The 16,743-nt window shown below is 45.1% G+C and overlaps 1 long non-coding RNA gene across 1 annotated transcript; it reads left to right on the forward strand.

Annotated features, from left to right (window-relative positions):
- The first annotated feature begins 4,459 nt into the window (after window positions 1-4,459).
- LOC110352117 (uncharacterized) lies at window positions 4,460-10,628 on the forward strand. Its single transcript, XR_002400543.4, has 4 exons — window positions 4,460-4,822; window positions 6,116-6,367; window positions 7,340-7,425; window positions 8,427-10,628. It is a non-coding gene; the product is annotated as an uncharacterized lncRNA (long non-coding RNA).
- Window positions 10,629-16,743: the final 6,115 nt, after the last annotated feature.

Genomic DNA, 16,743 nt, shown 5'->3' on the forward strand with positions numbered 1-16,743 from the left:
CTCCCTCAAGGAAATCCCAAACATTGATTCTTCATTAACCACACCACCCCTAGGCTATGAAGGATGTGACTCTGGACTAACAGTCAATTCTCAACTCGTCTATACAACAAAATGAAAGAAGGAGTCCTGGTATATCTATTTGCTGTTCTCTTGGTCTTACAACAGCACAAGACACCAAACACCCTGATTTCTGAGCCTCCAGCTTTAGATTCCCATTAGAAGTTGGAGAACTGTTCTCTGGTCAGGGAGGTTGGCTGGTCTTTGTATAAAGCAGGACCCTATGTTCATGAGGTGCTGGTGAAGCTGGGGAGAAGGTGGCTAGGATCTGGGAACCTTGTTCTTGTTATGGGGCCAGGCAGGATGGTTTCTGTATCCCGAGGAACTCAGTTTGCCAAAGGTGTCCACTGCTCCCCGAGAAGGTAGAAAAAAGAGTGCTGGGGATCGACAATAATGGACATCACGTTTCCTTTCAGCCTCTGTAGTTTCATTCCACCTGCAAGAAGCAAGTGGTGCTGGAAGCTTTGCAAGCAAAAATTGCTGAGATTCAGAATCTGGAGGAAATATCCAAGATGGAAGGGTTAGCAATGCCTTAGTTGTTTCAGTGGGAAGGAAATGGCCTAAGGAATACATGTGGAAATGAGAACACTAATGCAAACATAGCAGATCTTTCTTAAAAGAGCTACACCCAGAAAGGTATTTTACCTTTTTAAGAAGGAAGGGTTGGGAGGATAAGTGTCATCAAGACAGCCACTGTAAGAGTGGTGATATTCTGTATGAATTTACTAGGGACTGGCAGCGTCCTACCAACCAAGAAAGCAACCCGTTCCAAAGTGTCAGAACCCCATACAGAAATGCCCTGGATGTGGCCAGGAAATGTGGCAGAAAACAGAAACCAGACTGTTTCCTGCCCTGCCTTGTCAGCTCATCCTGGTTCAGCCTACCACACTCAAGTTGGTCATGATTTCAGCTATTCTTTGGCTACAAAAAAGCAAAAAAAGGAAATGAGAGGATTCTGTTTCATCTGAAGAAACTTGGTCTCCCTGCTCTCACTATTCAGTGTCAGGGCCATGGGCCAGTCCAAGGAGATGGGAGATGGTTATCAAGCAGTACTCCTTCATGTAACTCCACCTCAACAAGGTGTGAGGAGGCGGAGTGTGTTTGTTGCTGGGTAAATTTCACAAAGTATTTATCTTTCTCGTATGGACTTCACTTATTTGTACCTTTCTCAGTTTTCTAACAGTTATGTTTTAAGTTCCTGTTTTCTGTTTTGCATTTAAGCTTATTTCTTCCTAAGAGCTTGATGCAAAGCCCAGTCAAACCAAATTTGCCCTGAGTAATTGTTATGTCTTTAACAATCTTAATACAGCTTCTTAAACAAGTTCTGTGTTTTTCATCTGGGAGTATCAATAAGCAAGTGCTGACAATAATTTAAGTTTTTATTAACTTGTTATTAGTGGCCTAGACAAAGAACCTGAAGTTTGTATATAGCTGTAAAGTCTAATCTAATCTGATCTATCTATCTGATATACTTGCCTGGGCAATCAGCCACAGCTTGATAGCTGGGAGAGTATAAAGTTCACCTGCCAAATAGCTGAAATGACAAAAAAGGACAGAAGCTGAAAAGCAATTATTAATTGATGTGTTTTTGATTGAAGTTAGCTGCTATTGATCATCTCACTGCTTAAATGAACGAGGCTCATAATGTAATCTTTATGCTGAACATTGATACACCATGCGCCATGCACCTTCCTCATTGATCTGTTGTACATTGGCAAAGTTATTTAGCATCCCATTACATGAAAATCAATGATGAGATCATATTACACAATCTGAGGCCCAACTGTGGCACTTTTATTAAGATATGTAGCACACTGTCACCACAACAGAGGAATTCATTTGCGGGACTCTCAGTCGCCATCAATCTGTGGGATGCATATGTATATCTGTATGTACAAAATTAAAAGAAGTAACTGCTACTTTGAAATCATATTATATCAGCTGATGAGCAGTTTTATAAGATATTTCATATTAAAATGTGCTGAAATGCTTTTCTAAATTTTTCCGCATCTCCTGCGTGAAGTTGCAGTAATTCATTCTATAGAGATTTTTATACTGCACCATATGCTTTCAGACCGTAGCTGTTTTACATCGTTAGCATAACCATGTGATAAAATTAGAGCAAGGTCTTGATATGCTGTCCTGTCATGGCACTTTGCCAACTCACAGCCAAGCTTGGAACTTGCTGTGGGCGAACTGGTGCACGCACCGTCAAATTTCGTAGCCTTTGATGAGCTGTGGGTCTTGAGGTGGCAGTAACTAGGAGCACTTACTGAGTCAGGTTCATAACCAAGCTACAAGGGGGGACAAATTGTCTAGCTAGAGATGGGGACCATTATGAATACTGGCCATATCCATGATCCACTGTGCTGATCTTGCATGTTGTTTAATTCCTGTTAGGAATGCAGTCTTCACCACCCAAGTGTTACTGTGTTTTATTTTCATCTCATAATCTAGCATGTCCTTTAGCAGCAGTATGGAAGCAATTTTTCATCTTTTCTGCTTCTGCCTCCCTATCCATCTTCACAAAATCTTCTTAACCTCAACTCAGAAGTTTGTTTCATCTAAATCTGCTCAGAAAAGGTCATCCCCACACTCTAGCAGCTTCCATCTAAGCATCTTGTTTATGTAGATTTTTTTTTGCAAGGTTTCTAAAACATTCAAATTATTTCCTGGATATTTTCTCAAATTCTGACAAAGTATTTTCACTCCATATGTTGCTGATTCATGTATGTCACAGACTGATAATCTGCTTCAGGACTGCAAAGAAGAAATGCATGTTGACTTTATGCAGTTAGCTTTCATGGGTTGAGCAACTTGCTGCTCCTGTAATTGGGGCCTGTTTTTTTTTTTTTTTTTTTTAAGTTGACAGTATCTGGAAAGATATCCAGCCATTGGGGATGATATCCCTTTTTGTGCTGAATCAAGCATTTTGTGTTCATCATTGGAAATTTTAATCTGAATGAAACAAGAAAGCTGCGTTTGTATCTCTTGCAAGTGCTTAATTTCTCTAAGAGCAGCTTACTCCTGGAGAATGTCTGTGATTTAATTTGTGGCTAGTCCATTTACCTTCTAAAACTGCTGAATACAACTCTGTACCATCATTTCAAAGAAGACCAAATGTTATATTGAGTATTAGTCTGCCTATCTGTCTGTCAGTCCAACCATCTATCCATCCATTCATTCATCTATCTATCTATCCTTATACTCCCATCCTTAGGAGTAACTAAACACTTCCCAGGTAAATCAAATCTGCATTGGTATGGAGAATCATTCATTCGCAACAGCTGAGCCCACTAAAAGCAGATTCTTGCCATAAAAGTCATCTGATGCTGTGGGTGAATTATCAGTCCTTGTAAACACTGTGCTTCTAGATGTAATTTATCCTAATTTAGCTCTTGTTATTGTCTTGTGTATTGTCTCTGAATAAGGCAATCTTGAAAATGCAGTCTAAGATACACTAATGAATACTGAAAGTCTGCAGTGGAGTTGACCTGAATGTTTGCAGCTTCTCTTCTCTACCTGGTGACACTATTACAGATTTATTTTTTTTGGAGCAGGCATGTTATTGCAAAATACAATTTTTCATGGCTTTTGTCCAAAAATGATATTTTGGCAAGAAAAAAATTAGCAGTATTGGATAACTTCCTAGCAGTGGGCAATTATTATTTTAGGGGGACATTTTTTAACAACCATGTATAGCTTGCTCTGAGACTGACTTTCCTGTCCCATCCACACCTAACTTCTCTGCAACTCCTCTCTGTGCACAGGCCTGGGACCCTGAGGAGCAGCATCAGTCTTTACCATGAAATATCTCCAACAGATGCTGCAATTCCATGTGTTAGCATCTTGGAACCCCTAGTCAAATAAATGGTTCATGAACTTAATTATTAATTGGGTCATTAATTAATTAATAATTATTGAGTCATGGTTAGTCTCCCTTGCTAGCTTACGGCCTATTGCTCTGGATAAAGCTTTTCCTCTTACTGACATGCCATAGGCCACACTAGTCCCAGACATGCAGAGGGAAGGAGCAGCCAAGGTATGCTGAAGTTTGAGACCTCCTGCATGGAAATCCCCCCTGTTATTTTAGGTATTGTAATTCCATTATGACACCATACACCAGTGCACACACAAACACTGCCCTGCAGGCTGAGTGCTTGCCGACACATGCAGGTTAGCAGCAGTGACCAGGGAGATGCTCTGCCTTCTAGTGCATCTGCTCTCCAGCTTGACTCCTGTGCCTGCAGCATTCCCAAGGGTCAATCCTCAGCTTTTCCAGGGCACCTCTGAGTAGCTGTGAATTGGAGATAGCCCTGTGGGGAAGTCCTGTGCACATTGTGAATGGATTTCTGTACTCATCACATTCTTCACTCTGTGGTCCGTCACCAGACTGAAATGCATGCTCAGCTCTTTACATAGGGATCCTGCTGAGCTTCTGTGTCTTGGGCAGCACTGCCCTTCAGGCGGAGGGCAGAGTCTTCCCCCCAGAGCTTCCTGGGGCTTTCCCTTTGTTCTGGCTCTTGCCTGGCAACCTATTTTAGCTCGGACAGAATTGACCCCACTTATGTGGCACTTAACAACAAATTATAGCCAGCAATTTGGAGCTTCTGTCGTTTGTTATTTAAATGTATTTATTCCTGGTTATCACCCTACTACTGCAGCCTCAGAAGCTGGGATAAAGGCAGCAATTAGCAAAGCAAAACCTACATGCAATTTACTCCTGGTGTAATAGCTCAGGGCGACTGGGGCATGACTCCAGCTGGTAAGGCTCTGCTCTCTCCTCCCTTCCTCTGACCTGGGTGTGAGCTGGCTGCCTCAGCCTGTGGATGTGAGGGTGCTGAAGGGATGCCAGCAAGTCCCTGCACTTTCATGCCACTCCTGTTGCTAAGGCAACTCCATCTTTTGGCTGCCAGAGCTCTGATCCGGGGCTGCACTGTAACACAGATAGTGGGTAGTGGGAATAATGGGATAGAGAGCTCCATCCTGGAGGGTGCTGGGGTGTGGGCTGAATTAAATCAAGCAGGACCCAGGTAGGGTTCTACGTTTGTGTAGGGTTGACCCTGCGTGTGTGCAGAGGCCACCAGCAGTTCTGGGTGCAGGGGAGCAAAGGGGCAGTGTAAGATCTGGGGGTGATGCAAAGGGCTGGTGCCAGCCATGTGAGGGTGTACCATGGTGGTTTGGTGAGTGGTTCTGGATGCTGTTGGCCTCGGCTGGCTGTGGTGGGGGTGATCGCCCTTGTGACACCTCTGTGTGGAAACTGGTATAGGGATTTTCGTGTCCGTGTACATCTCATGAGAGGCATCTCTGTGCTGAAGACCATTCCCCTGGGTGCCCCTGGGGTGTCATGGTGGGGAGGCCAGGCAGTAAAAGGGAGCACAGCTGAGCTGTGTCCTGGGGTTTGGTGGACTGCTCCGGTGAGTAGAGATGTGGGCATGACTCTGAGGGCATGGGGGTGTGCCTTGTGTCCACAGACCAAGATACCTGCTGGGTAAATGGGCCGGACTAGAAGGCTGTCATGCATTAACACCACTAGGCCTCTGACATGGTCATCCTGCCTGCCTGAGTAGGGCTGTGGTGGTATCTCCTCAACCCATCCCTTCCAAAAGAGAAGAGCTCTTCAGATTCCTGCACTTCTGCAGGTGGACAAAGCCCTCAGCATTTGCTTTGTGTTAAAACAGGCCATTTATTAGCTGGGAAATGACGGTCTGTGCCCATAAGGGGGTGGAGAGTGCACACCAGACCCACATGTGCAGGTCTGCACTTTCTCATCTCTGTGTCAGTGGCAGCACTGCAGCAGTGTGATTAAGTGATTCGCCTTCATCCCCCAGCCATTGAAAGACACTGACCCCTTCCCCTCCCCAAAGCTTAGACCAGCCATTTCAGCTAGGCGAAAGCAATTGTCAGGAGAATAAACTGCAGTGTGCTGCTTCCAGACTGCCACAGCAGAGGGGGCTTGGTGTCAGGGTGAACCTAAAACGATAACCCTGCATCAACAGGGACAGTCAAACAGCAACATCATAAATCTCCATATGCCTTTCATCCCCATACCTGGTAGCATGCAGGTAGGATGAAGTCTTTTCCATCCTGTGCCGCCCTAGACTGCACCCTGCGTGTCCTCCAAGAGCAGTTCAGCTGAGGAGTCTTCTAGCTGTCACCTCTTAGGTCCTCCCAGCCACCCTGCAGCACTCCCACTACAGAGCCAGTGGCTCTGTTAGAAGACAGCTCAGTGTCTTCTCCTTGGGAAAGACCTTCTCTGAGCCTTGGCTCTCCCATGGCTTTCAACAGGATTCCTCATTGCTCTTGTATGGTAAGTTTCTAAATCTGCACTAATTCTTTACACCAAATGCATTGGTGCTTTTATCAGACATTTTTCTGATCCTAGCAAGGAATCCCCCACGCACTATTTCATACCTTTAGTTTTTCTAATATGCTCAAAAAAAAAAAAAAAAAAGAAAACAGAAGGCATTAAATCAGCTCTGGTACTTGACAAAGCAGTCTAAATTTTTATTTACATCTGGCTGAAGCTTTCGACTGACATTTTTCAAAATAAAATATGAAAGGAAATACTCATTTTGATGCCATGTTCCATTTTAAAAATGAGATTCTAAAGAAAGTACTTAATTTCAGCTCAAAAGTTTGCTGTAATCACGAATACCAATGTCAGAAATGGAAACAGAGCCTGCAAAGGAAAACACAGCTATTTTGTAATCTTTCTCATTCCTGCTAAGGAGGAAAACTTGTGACAACCCTACTTAGACTCATTCTACCACCCAGCTTGAGTGATGGTCCCCTCTGAGCTTCTAGTTTGTGCATTTATGAAAACAGCTCACAATGATTAATCTTTGTTGTATTACTCAGTGCTCCTTGGTTGTAGTTTCATTCATGAGCTGATACTCAGTCCTGCAAATGGATTCATTATTCATATGGATGCTGTAAGTGCACGTAAATCATTTTCATTCTCCAGGGTTACCAGAAACTCTTTGTTGTGACAACTGACTGCTAATTACTATTCAGTACATGTGATAGGTCAGTTGAGACAATTTCTATCCCTTTATTGGGTTACTGAGTCTTTTTACTAGGAGAGTAACAATTAAAGGTGAGTGAAAAATGGTCATGACTGCTTTCAGCATCTAAAAAAAAAAAGTAATCCACACGCAGAGAAAATACTGGGAGAGAATTGACAAACACAGCAAAAACAGCAGAAAATAATTAACAGTTATTCATTGATTGTGTGTTGATGTGCTCTGGAGGCTTTACTCAATATTTCATGCTTTTTCAGCAAACAGGACGGGTGGAAATTTGCTCTTGATATTTTGATGATAACTACATGAATTCAGCAGATGGGGCTTAAAGAAAACATACCAGGTACTGTAAAACTTGTAAAGAAAGTCATGAGAATTATAGACAGCAAACATTCCCAAGCAAGCATACAAACATACTAACTGTTAAAATTGTGACAATTCCATGAAGCAGCCTCCTTTCCCAAATCCTGGAGATGGAGAACAAAGCAACTTTGCCATGCAATATTCCTAGTCTCTGAGCATATTTCATTAGTTCTTTGTGGCTTCATCAGAGATACTCCTGCCTGACAAAGTAAAAGCGGAGCAGGGCCCATGTTTTACACAAAGCAAGGTTCATTTGTATAGAAACGAGCTGCCGTACAAGAGATAATGGTTTATTATTGCACTTTGTGGTTCTCCATTCATTCACAGCTCATGTGACTCTAGCTACAGCCAAGTCAGTTTGAATTAATTTCTCAAGTATGGCTTCATGAGACAATGCATCAGATGTTTTAATAAAATTCAGACAGGCTGCTGCTATCAAGGTCCTTTCAGGCGTTAATTAGGGGTTTCTATCAAAAAAAAAAAAAAAGCAATAATTTTTTCTGGTACTGTCTTTTTGTGATTCTGATGCTCTCAGTTCCATCCTCCTGGATGTTTATAAATTCCTGCCTTTAATATTTAACATGTAGTACATTGGTTTACCAAGGATTAGGCAGATATTACAGCCAGCTCAGTGCCAAAAGCACTCTGTTTTGCTTTGTTCAAGATGGCTCTCACATCTGCTTTGTTTCACCCAGTCTTGCCTTTCCTTTGCTCTCTAACTGAACAGAAATAAATGTCATTATTTTCATCCATTCCTTAAGTAAACTCTGTGGCCCTCTGCCTGTGAGTTTGCTACGTCCTATGATTTGCTAATGCTTTACTTTTGCATTACATGTGTGTTCACTAACTTCTTAAGAGCCTTAGTATTTCCTCGATATGGAAGAACAGCATGCAAGTCAGCTGGGACTCGCTGTCTGCTTTAAGTGAAGTTTAAAGAAACCCAGGCGTTTCAACTCACTTTCTTTTTGCTTGTGATTTCAGAAACCACTTGACCAGGTCAGAAGCCTCATGACACATGCTCTCAGCGCCCTATGGTCATGGGCTGTTACAGTCTTCCCTTTGGTTAGGGTGGTGATGACAGATGAAGCTTTGATTTTTCTTTGTGAATAAACCACCATGATTCCAAGTACATTGGCAGTCCAGAGCCCACTCACAAGGCACTACTAAGCAACTAGGGACAGAGACAGTAATGGATGCTTCAGGTCCAACAGGATAACTCTTCTATACCATGATGGGTTTAATCCTGGCCTAGCTCAGGATGTGGACCTCTGAAAAAAGCTGCAGTGGTCTAAAGGATCCTCAGCCTGGTATCCACCATAGGCTGGGTTGGTCATCAGCCATGCCCAAACTGATGTGTGATGGGTCATCCATTGACAGACTGATGTTCAGAAAGTGGAGACTGGCTGCAACTCAGTGAACCCGGTGTCCAAATGGATGGACCAACCCAAACTGGATCTGATGGGACACCAGGCTGATTTGCATAGAGAGGCTGAGTCCATCCCACTTGCACCCAAGCTGGGTCTAGCAGATCTTTATACGTCCCTACAGGGGCCTGGCATGCTTACTGGGCTATCTGCCAATTTTCTGCACATATTCCCTTATTGCTCTTAAGCAAAAAAATTTCTGGCAGTTCTTGCCAAAGATGGGTGGATTGTTTCCAACTTGGCTGCAAGCTATGGGTTTGACAGGTAGTCATCAGCTGCTGTTTTACAATGGTGACAAGCTTCAGTGGGTAATGAGGAGCACAGACAGCATCCCCCAAGTTCTCAGGCACGTTGGTCTGATTGCAGACCACACCAGCCTATTGTGATCAATGACTGAACCCTTACGTGGGATATCTTTTGGTAGATGGCACCATGGAAGTCAATGCATAGATGGTTTCACTGTTTCAAAAGATCATTTATTTCCCTTCCAAATACACACACACACCATGTAGGTCAAGACAATCATTGATATAACTCCGGCATTTCCAAATTTTGCCCACTACATTTAGAATAAAATGTGTCAACATAAGAGGTCTATTTCAGGTGCCTCATTATCTGTGCTAACGGCACATTGAGCTGTGTTCTTTGCTCTGTGCTGGCATATGTATCCCTTCCTCCATGGCCTGGATCTTGAGGTCCAGGCTACATACTCTACACTCACTGCTGAAACAATGCACTGACTTTTATATTTATTCAGGGAACCATGTGACTGTAAGATCCACACGTGGTAATTCAACAGAAAAATTATACTAAACCTCAAAGGGATGGAGCCTTTATTTGAGCTGATACATTCTGAGTAACACTCGTTAGGAAAGTAATTTGGATTCTCCCTTGAGAGATCTGGCTGTGTGATAGGTACATCAGAGATAAAAGGAAGACTAGGGAAATTGTGGGCCCTGTCCGGAAGGAGACGGGAGACCTGGTCACTTGGGATATGGAGAAGGCTGAGTTACTCAGTGACTTTTTTGGCTTGGTTGTCACTGGCAAGAGCTCCAGCTCCATGATCTGGCAATGTGCGCTTGCAGTCCAGAAAGCCAACCATATCCTGGGCGGCACCAAAAGCAGTGTGGCCAGCAGGCTGAGGGAGGTGATTTGTCCCCTCTGTTCTCCTAAGACCCCACCTGGAGCCCTATGTTCAGCTCTCAGGCCCCTGGCTCTCAGGCCCCCAGCAGCGAGTGCTTTCTGCCCCTGTCCACCACATACTTCTACTGTAGGACTCCTCTGCCTTCTCACTGTAGCAGTGTTCCCAGACAAACCTGTCCCTTTCAAGATCATTTCCCCACCTCCCTGACAGACCCATCCCTGACTTATCACTGTCCCTGTTCCCACACCCTGGCTTTTAACACAAGGCTCTGTAATTGTGTGTTGGATGCACAGAGCGCTTCCCCTGTGAAATCTCCTGAGCATGCAGCTCCACATCAGGTAGAGCCCAGCTGGGACTGGCCAACTCTCAGACAACTCAACTCTGTGCGAATCGGAGATATCAGCCTTGTAAATCTAGGCACTTACCTGAGCTGTGTGCTTCAGGAGTACACAGCCCAGCTCTCAGCCATTTCCAGTGTTCCCAGTTGTGTGATGGCCATGACAGTGTGGGCTGGTCACCTCTCTCTGCATGGTGTCGTCTCACCTTGATGTAGACGATGCTCAAGCAATCAATTTTCTACATGTGGGTTCAAAGCAGTGGTACAAGGCTGACCTGCAGTCTATGGGCTTTTTGCATACACGCTGGGTCCCTGTCTGTAGAAATGAGCAGCAGCAGGACTGGTGGTGACACAGTGGCAGCCAGGGACACCCAGGCAGCTGAGAGACCTCCTGTGGCAGATGCTGTGAGTGCACAGCCGTGCAGGGACCAGCTGCTTGCACCACGCACAACTCAGTGATTTGGGGAAGTTAAAACCGAAGCAAATGAATTACTCAGCATTATTTTCAGTTAGCAACTGAATAGCTTACTCTCTAATAGAAGCAACTGAATAAATCAATTAACAAATGCAACCCCAACTAGCTCACTTGCAGGTATTTAATATGAATTACTCCATGTAACTGCTAACTCTTTATAGAAGAGGCAATTATCTTTACTGCACCTCAGTAATTATTAACTGTAGTACACACCACAGTATTTCAGTGTAAGTCAGAGGACAGTACTGCCAAACCAACCGGCAATGAATGTGGGCAGCAGAACTTACGAAAACAGACTGACATAAAGCAGAAGCACCCAGCATAAAACCTGCTGCACTGTCAATGGGTGCAGGACACACGAGCTCTCTTTGGATGGATTTTGAATCAGGAATACATTCCCTAACACAGGATTTTGCCAGCAAATGCAGCTTCTACACATTTCAAAATTCCTGTAGTAGTTTCCATTCAGTTTTTATTTTGTATTCTTTTTTTTTCTTTCTTTCTTTTTTTTTTTTTATTTTTCTTCTCATTGGAAAAATGAAATAAAATGGTAGGATGATATCACCCAGTGCAAAACTTGCCACTGGGTTCATGTGGGGATGCTTGATGACCCAGTATTTGTAGCTGAGCTGAGACGCAAGTATGGAGTTCTGCTTGAGTGAAGAGGGTGCTTGCTGCTTAACTCAGAGTTTGTGCCCCATCTCTTTCATGATAATCAATTTTCTGAGGAGTCTCTTTAAAGATCAATTAGTTTCTCCTTGTTTCCGTATCTTCACAAGTCTTCTGGGAACTGGAAATTCTCCTACTATCAGGTTGGTGCAATCCAGCTCTGCAGGGAATCAACGGCTCCATGTGTGATAAGAAACCAGCTTAACCCAACCTGGGCTGCTGCCAGGTGCAGCCAGAATGGCTCCTGAGATCATTCTCCCAGGAATCAATGTCACCTGAAGGATCTGGCTCTGTGACCAGGGAATGTGGCAGAGCTGTGAACCAGTCTAAAGCTGAGCAGGCTGCCAGAAAGTGCGTGGTAAGACTTAGTTGAAGGTACACTGGTCTTGATGGTACTGCAGACAGCTCTGAGGAGTCATACTCCATGCCAGGGATCTGCTGTCTCCATTGGCTTTACCTTGCTTCCATCCAGCCTCCTTGGGACAGTACTCTCAATACTGCTGGAGAATGGGTATGGCCACAGGTCAGGTAAAACAGCAGGGGATTCTGCTTGCACCATGTCCTGAATATTCCAGAATCACTCTCAGGGCTAAGGAGAGCTCTGTTCAGGCTTGACCTTGCTGTTCTAGTCCTGGGCTGATTGGTATGCTGCAAGCTGAGCAGATAAATGAGTGGCTTAAATGCAGCACCACACGAGGAATACATTAGAGAGAGTCACCATGGAACAATCTCCCCATGACTGGGCAGGACAGAGTGCACAAACCTCACCCCTGACTGCTGCACAGAGACTCGTAAAAACCTTCCTGAATTTGGGGAGAGCTCAATGGATCCCTTGAACTACAAAGGACAAGCCCATGAAACCTCTCTGCCAGACACAGGTGCCCTTTGCATCAAACCCAGGGCACGAGGACCGTGTCAGATTTTGGCTCCAGCACTCTGGAAAGCCATCACCTGGTGTGTTAGTGCCTTCACAAACTGCAGATGAGCATGGTCCCTCTGGCTGAGTGCTGTGCTGCAATGAGCTGGGCAACCCTTCATGTGTGCCTCCTGTCTAGGAGCTGTAGGTTGTCAGAGCTGGCCATGAATCCTTTCTGCATGCTCTCATCATCACCCCCAGTCCTGGGAGTGTAAAGAAGCAAATGGGCCTTTAAACTTGGGAACAAGAGAGTGCCCATTTGTTACACAAGTTTTGCCTCAAGCTGAGTGGAGCCTGCTGAAGACCACCTGGAGGAGCCGTTTGCAGCCCCACCAACCAGGTCACCTAGGGCCAAGACAACAATTGAGTGCTACCTGCACAGAGCATGTGCTTTAACTCCTGCAGAATAAAACAGGAGGAATTGAGGTGCAGAGCCACACATGAGGGACGGACTCCTGCGCCAAGGCAAATAGGAAGCAGTGGGTTGAGGTTGGAGGGCATGGGGAGAAGAGATCCCATGCTGGAGCTGGCACCAAGAGCAGCTGGAAGTTATGTTTTGAGGTACCTTAGTACCCAGTTTTGCTCCTGGCAGGAACACATGACGAAATGGTGCATTATGTCTTCAAAAGGGTGTTGAACTGCACAAGGCAGCCAATGCAGGCTTTTGGGTGGGCCCAGGGGCAAAGCTGGGGTTTTTGGAGAAGTGGAGCGGCATTGACAGGGCAAGGCGTGTGCGGTGCCTCAGGGATGACAGGGGTACAGGGACCTGCTTTCCAGGGTTGGAAGGTTTGCCCTGTTACAAACGCTTTTGTTACAGAACCAGACTGTCATACTCTTTCTGCTTTCCCATTTTGTGGTCCAAGCAGGCTCTGGCTCCATACAGCTCAGCCACCTGAGAAATCACTCGGGTCAGAGGTGTCCCTGAAAGGAGCAGGGCTGGGGTGGTTTTAAATGCATTGTACTTCTCAGAAGGTGTTTTTGAAGGAAAGTGCAAAAGTGGGTAGATTAAGATCCTGCAGAAGGAATGTGCCAGTTTTCCCATTCACAGTAGCTGCTCCAGTCCAGCTCTGACTCACCCACCCCAAGCTCTGCTGATGAAGCTCAGGATGGTCTCAGACATGCAATTGCCTCTCGTGCCCTGCAAACCGGGACATACAGATGCTGACAGAGGTGTTGTGGCCCCTTAGTCGCCTCCCCCCATCCTCCTCCTCTTCCTGGTCCTTATCAGCTGTTCTTCCTTCTCGCACCAAAATTGTGCTGAGTACGATTGCGTTTGTGACCCCTCTTGTGTGGGAGAGGATTTGTGTAATTGATTGGTGTGACAAGCTGCTACCAACCTACAGCGACAGGTTACCCTGCTGTGGTACGAGTGGCTGTAATGAGACAAAATAATGAGCTATTGCGAGGCCACCCCAGCCTGCATGGTGGCACAGTGACAGATTACTGCTCAGATCTTGCCTTGCACATGCGTGGCGAAGCATCCTGTGGGCACCGTGCGCTTTAATGAAGCTGCGATGTGACAGAGGAACCAACCTCCCAGCACAGCATCGAGGGAGGACACAGGGGTCTGTGCTTCGAAGCAGAGGAGCGCTCATTATGGCTGGGATCCAGCCCCAGCACCTCCCCTCCCCTCCTCGAGCATTGCCGGCTCCATTCGTCCCTGAGTGTGCTGCTCCAGAGGCCGCCACGGCAACACGTGTTGGAGTGGGGGAGCAATTACAATAGAAATACAACAGGATGGAAATAAATCTCAGCTGATGCCAGCAACACAGGTAGTTTCTAATTAGCAAGGCGCTGGCTTCAGCTTGTGATTTCATCTGGGGAAAACGAACACTCCCACTGCAGCTCCGTTCAGTTGCTGGCACACACCGGGAGATGTAGCTCTCTGGCACCTTATCTGCCTCCAGACGTCTCTGAAGCCCTCCCTTGTACTGCTGCAGGGCTCCACAATCATCGTGCAGGCATCACAGGCTAAGGAGACAAAAATAGGCTGGGATCGTGAACCTGGCAGAAGTTTCCAGTTGAGTTTTACTCCAGTTTGAGAGCAGATCTGGGGTGGAGCAGTAAGCGGTTTTTCTCCCTCTCAGAGGGGATTTAAACTGATTGCATCAAGTTCTTCCATTAACCACCGATGTGATTAATGTATCCTGTATTGTTATAAAGTGATTCTGTGTTGTAGATCTTCCTGAATGCCTCCTGAATTTATTATTTCCTTGTCCCAGTTGCTATTGGTGACGGCCTTGGTAAAATCCCTAGCAACATATAGAATGCAACATACATGGAAATTAGTTGAATACTTATCAGTATTATAGTCATAAAAGGCCCTATTTATTAAATATATGGCTAAAGTGACACCTTAACAGCCAGGGGTACTAAATGACATGGGTAACATTCATTTGTATGTTGGTACATTGGTATGATAGTGCTCCAGCTACAGTGAACTTTATTACCAACATCAAATTAAGATATATTGTGGGTAACATCATTAGGGCTGGTTGGACTGAACTGAATTTAAATAATGTCTTTAAGATGCAGATTTTTCTGCTGCTTCAAAACACTCCCAAGCTAATCTCCCATGGCCCAGAAGTGCTAGCCAGTGAGCACGAGTCTTCACTAAAAGAAGTGCCCTGGTTTAATGTCCTTCTGCTGAGATTAGCTGTAGCTCCTCGGCGAGACCTGGAAGATGATGCTGTGCTGAGTAAATGTTCCTGACATGCAATGTCGGTGTCTTTGCTGGGGTGAATGGAGATCTCAGTATTAAACTCATCACAGGGAAAGTGACAAGATCATTAGAAGAATGCTCCTGATTTGGGGAGTTCTTTTATGTGACAGCCAGAGATAACATTCAGACTGGAAATAGGGAATGTGCTCCTCACAGGGAGAGGAGACAATTACTGAAAGCCACGGAAGGTTTGCAACACTCTGGGACTTAAGAAGCTATCTGATGCTTTTTTCTACAAGAACCACTTTAGGTCAGCCATGTGTTATGAGTTTGAGGCAGGAGTCACAGGGTGAGATTTTTCAGACTGAATCATAGGGAGGTCAGAGGAAATCCTCTTAAGTTTAAACTTCTGATAGCTCCTAGCAGAGGTGGTCACTGGCTCATGACAGCTGCGGCACTGTGTGATGTGTGACTGGAGCCTGCTCTTTTCTGCCCTTGTGGAGGAAACAATAGGTACTTCTTTGTAGGCTCTAGTAAAGGAGAGAATATGCATGTCCTGATGAAAGCTTGATGTCTATGATTGATGAAGAGTAACAAAATGGATCATATGGTTTGAACACAATGGTTTAGAAACACGGTGCTTCAGAACAAATAGTACATATCATTTCCCAGTGAATACAATACCTGAAGGAATTTGTCACCATGGACAGGCAGCCAAGCACTTGGCAAGAGTCAGAGCATGGCCTTTTCTGAAGGAATGAGGCCCCATCAAAAAGACTGGGAAGAAGGATGCAAGGAAACAACTGAAGTTGTTCTGGTCTCTGATCATTAGACACTAAGAAAAGATTCAGTCTGGGAAGCAGACTGTTTTCACTTCTCTCTGCACATTCTGACAAATTGGAAAACTTCGGTGTTCCCACAGCCATTGCTGGATTAATCCATCCTTGCCACTTGGTCCCTATGCCAGGGAGTGGGACAAAGTCTCAAAGTGCTGAGAACCTGTCAACAAAACCATTCTTTCTACACAGAAACGGGGAAATATGGCAGATACTGGTCCTTCCCTGCATGGATCTCTGAAATCCTACCAATTTCATTAAAACTCCTTTGTGTGGGGAAAATTATGATTTACAAATTCTTCCCTAAATCAAGGCCTTAAAAAGAGTCCATGTTTCCTGCACCCACAGACAGAGGCTGCAGGACATTTGTTTCCCAGCCACGAGACACCAGTGCTGGGCTAGCATTGTTTTTATGCATGAAAATCAGAATGAAATTGCAGTTTGCAACTTCAGAGATGTACACTTCCCCATGGAAACCACCCATTGAGGAGCACAGCTCTGCACACTCACTGTGCACTTGGTGGAACAGCTCACTTATTTTTGTGATTGACAGTATAAAGGACAAGAGAGATGGAAAGCTTGGACCTCGGACACCACAGCAACATGCACAGTTAGATGTGCAGGTTGCATTACAGGGCTGGGCAGCTTTCTGTTGGCTCTGCACAGCACCACAGAAACTGTCACCACCTGGATGTGAGCATGTGCAGGTGAACAACTAAACACACTGTCCGTGCTTGCTGGGCTGTATCTTCATCCCAAACCTAAAAAAATACTCCTGAAAAAGCTGAATGGTCATTCCCTGAACATTCATTTCTTCTCACTTTTCACTTGCCCA

Source organism: Anas platyrhynchos, chromosome 16 (genome assembly GCF_047663525.1).
Source record: "Anas platyrhynchos isolate ZD024472 breed Pekin duck chromosome 16, IASCAAS_PekinDuck_T2T, whole genome shotgun sequence".
Taxonomy (NCBI): domain Eukaryota; kingdom Metazoa; phylum Chordata; class Aves; order Anseriformes; family Anatidae; genus Anas; species Anas platyrhynchos.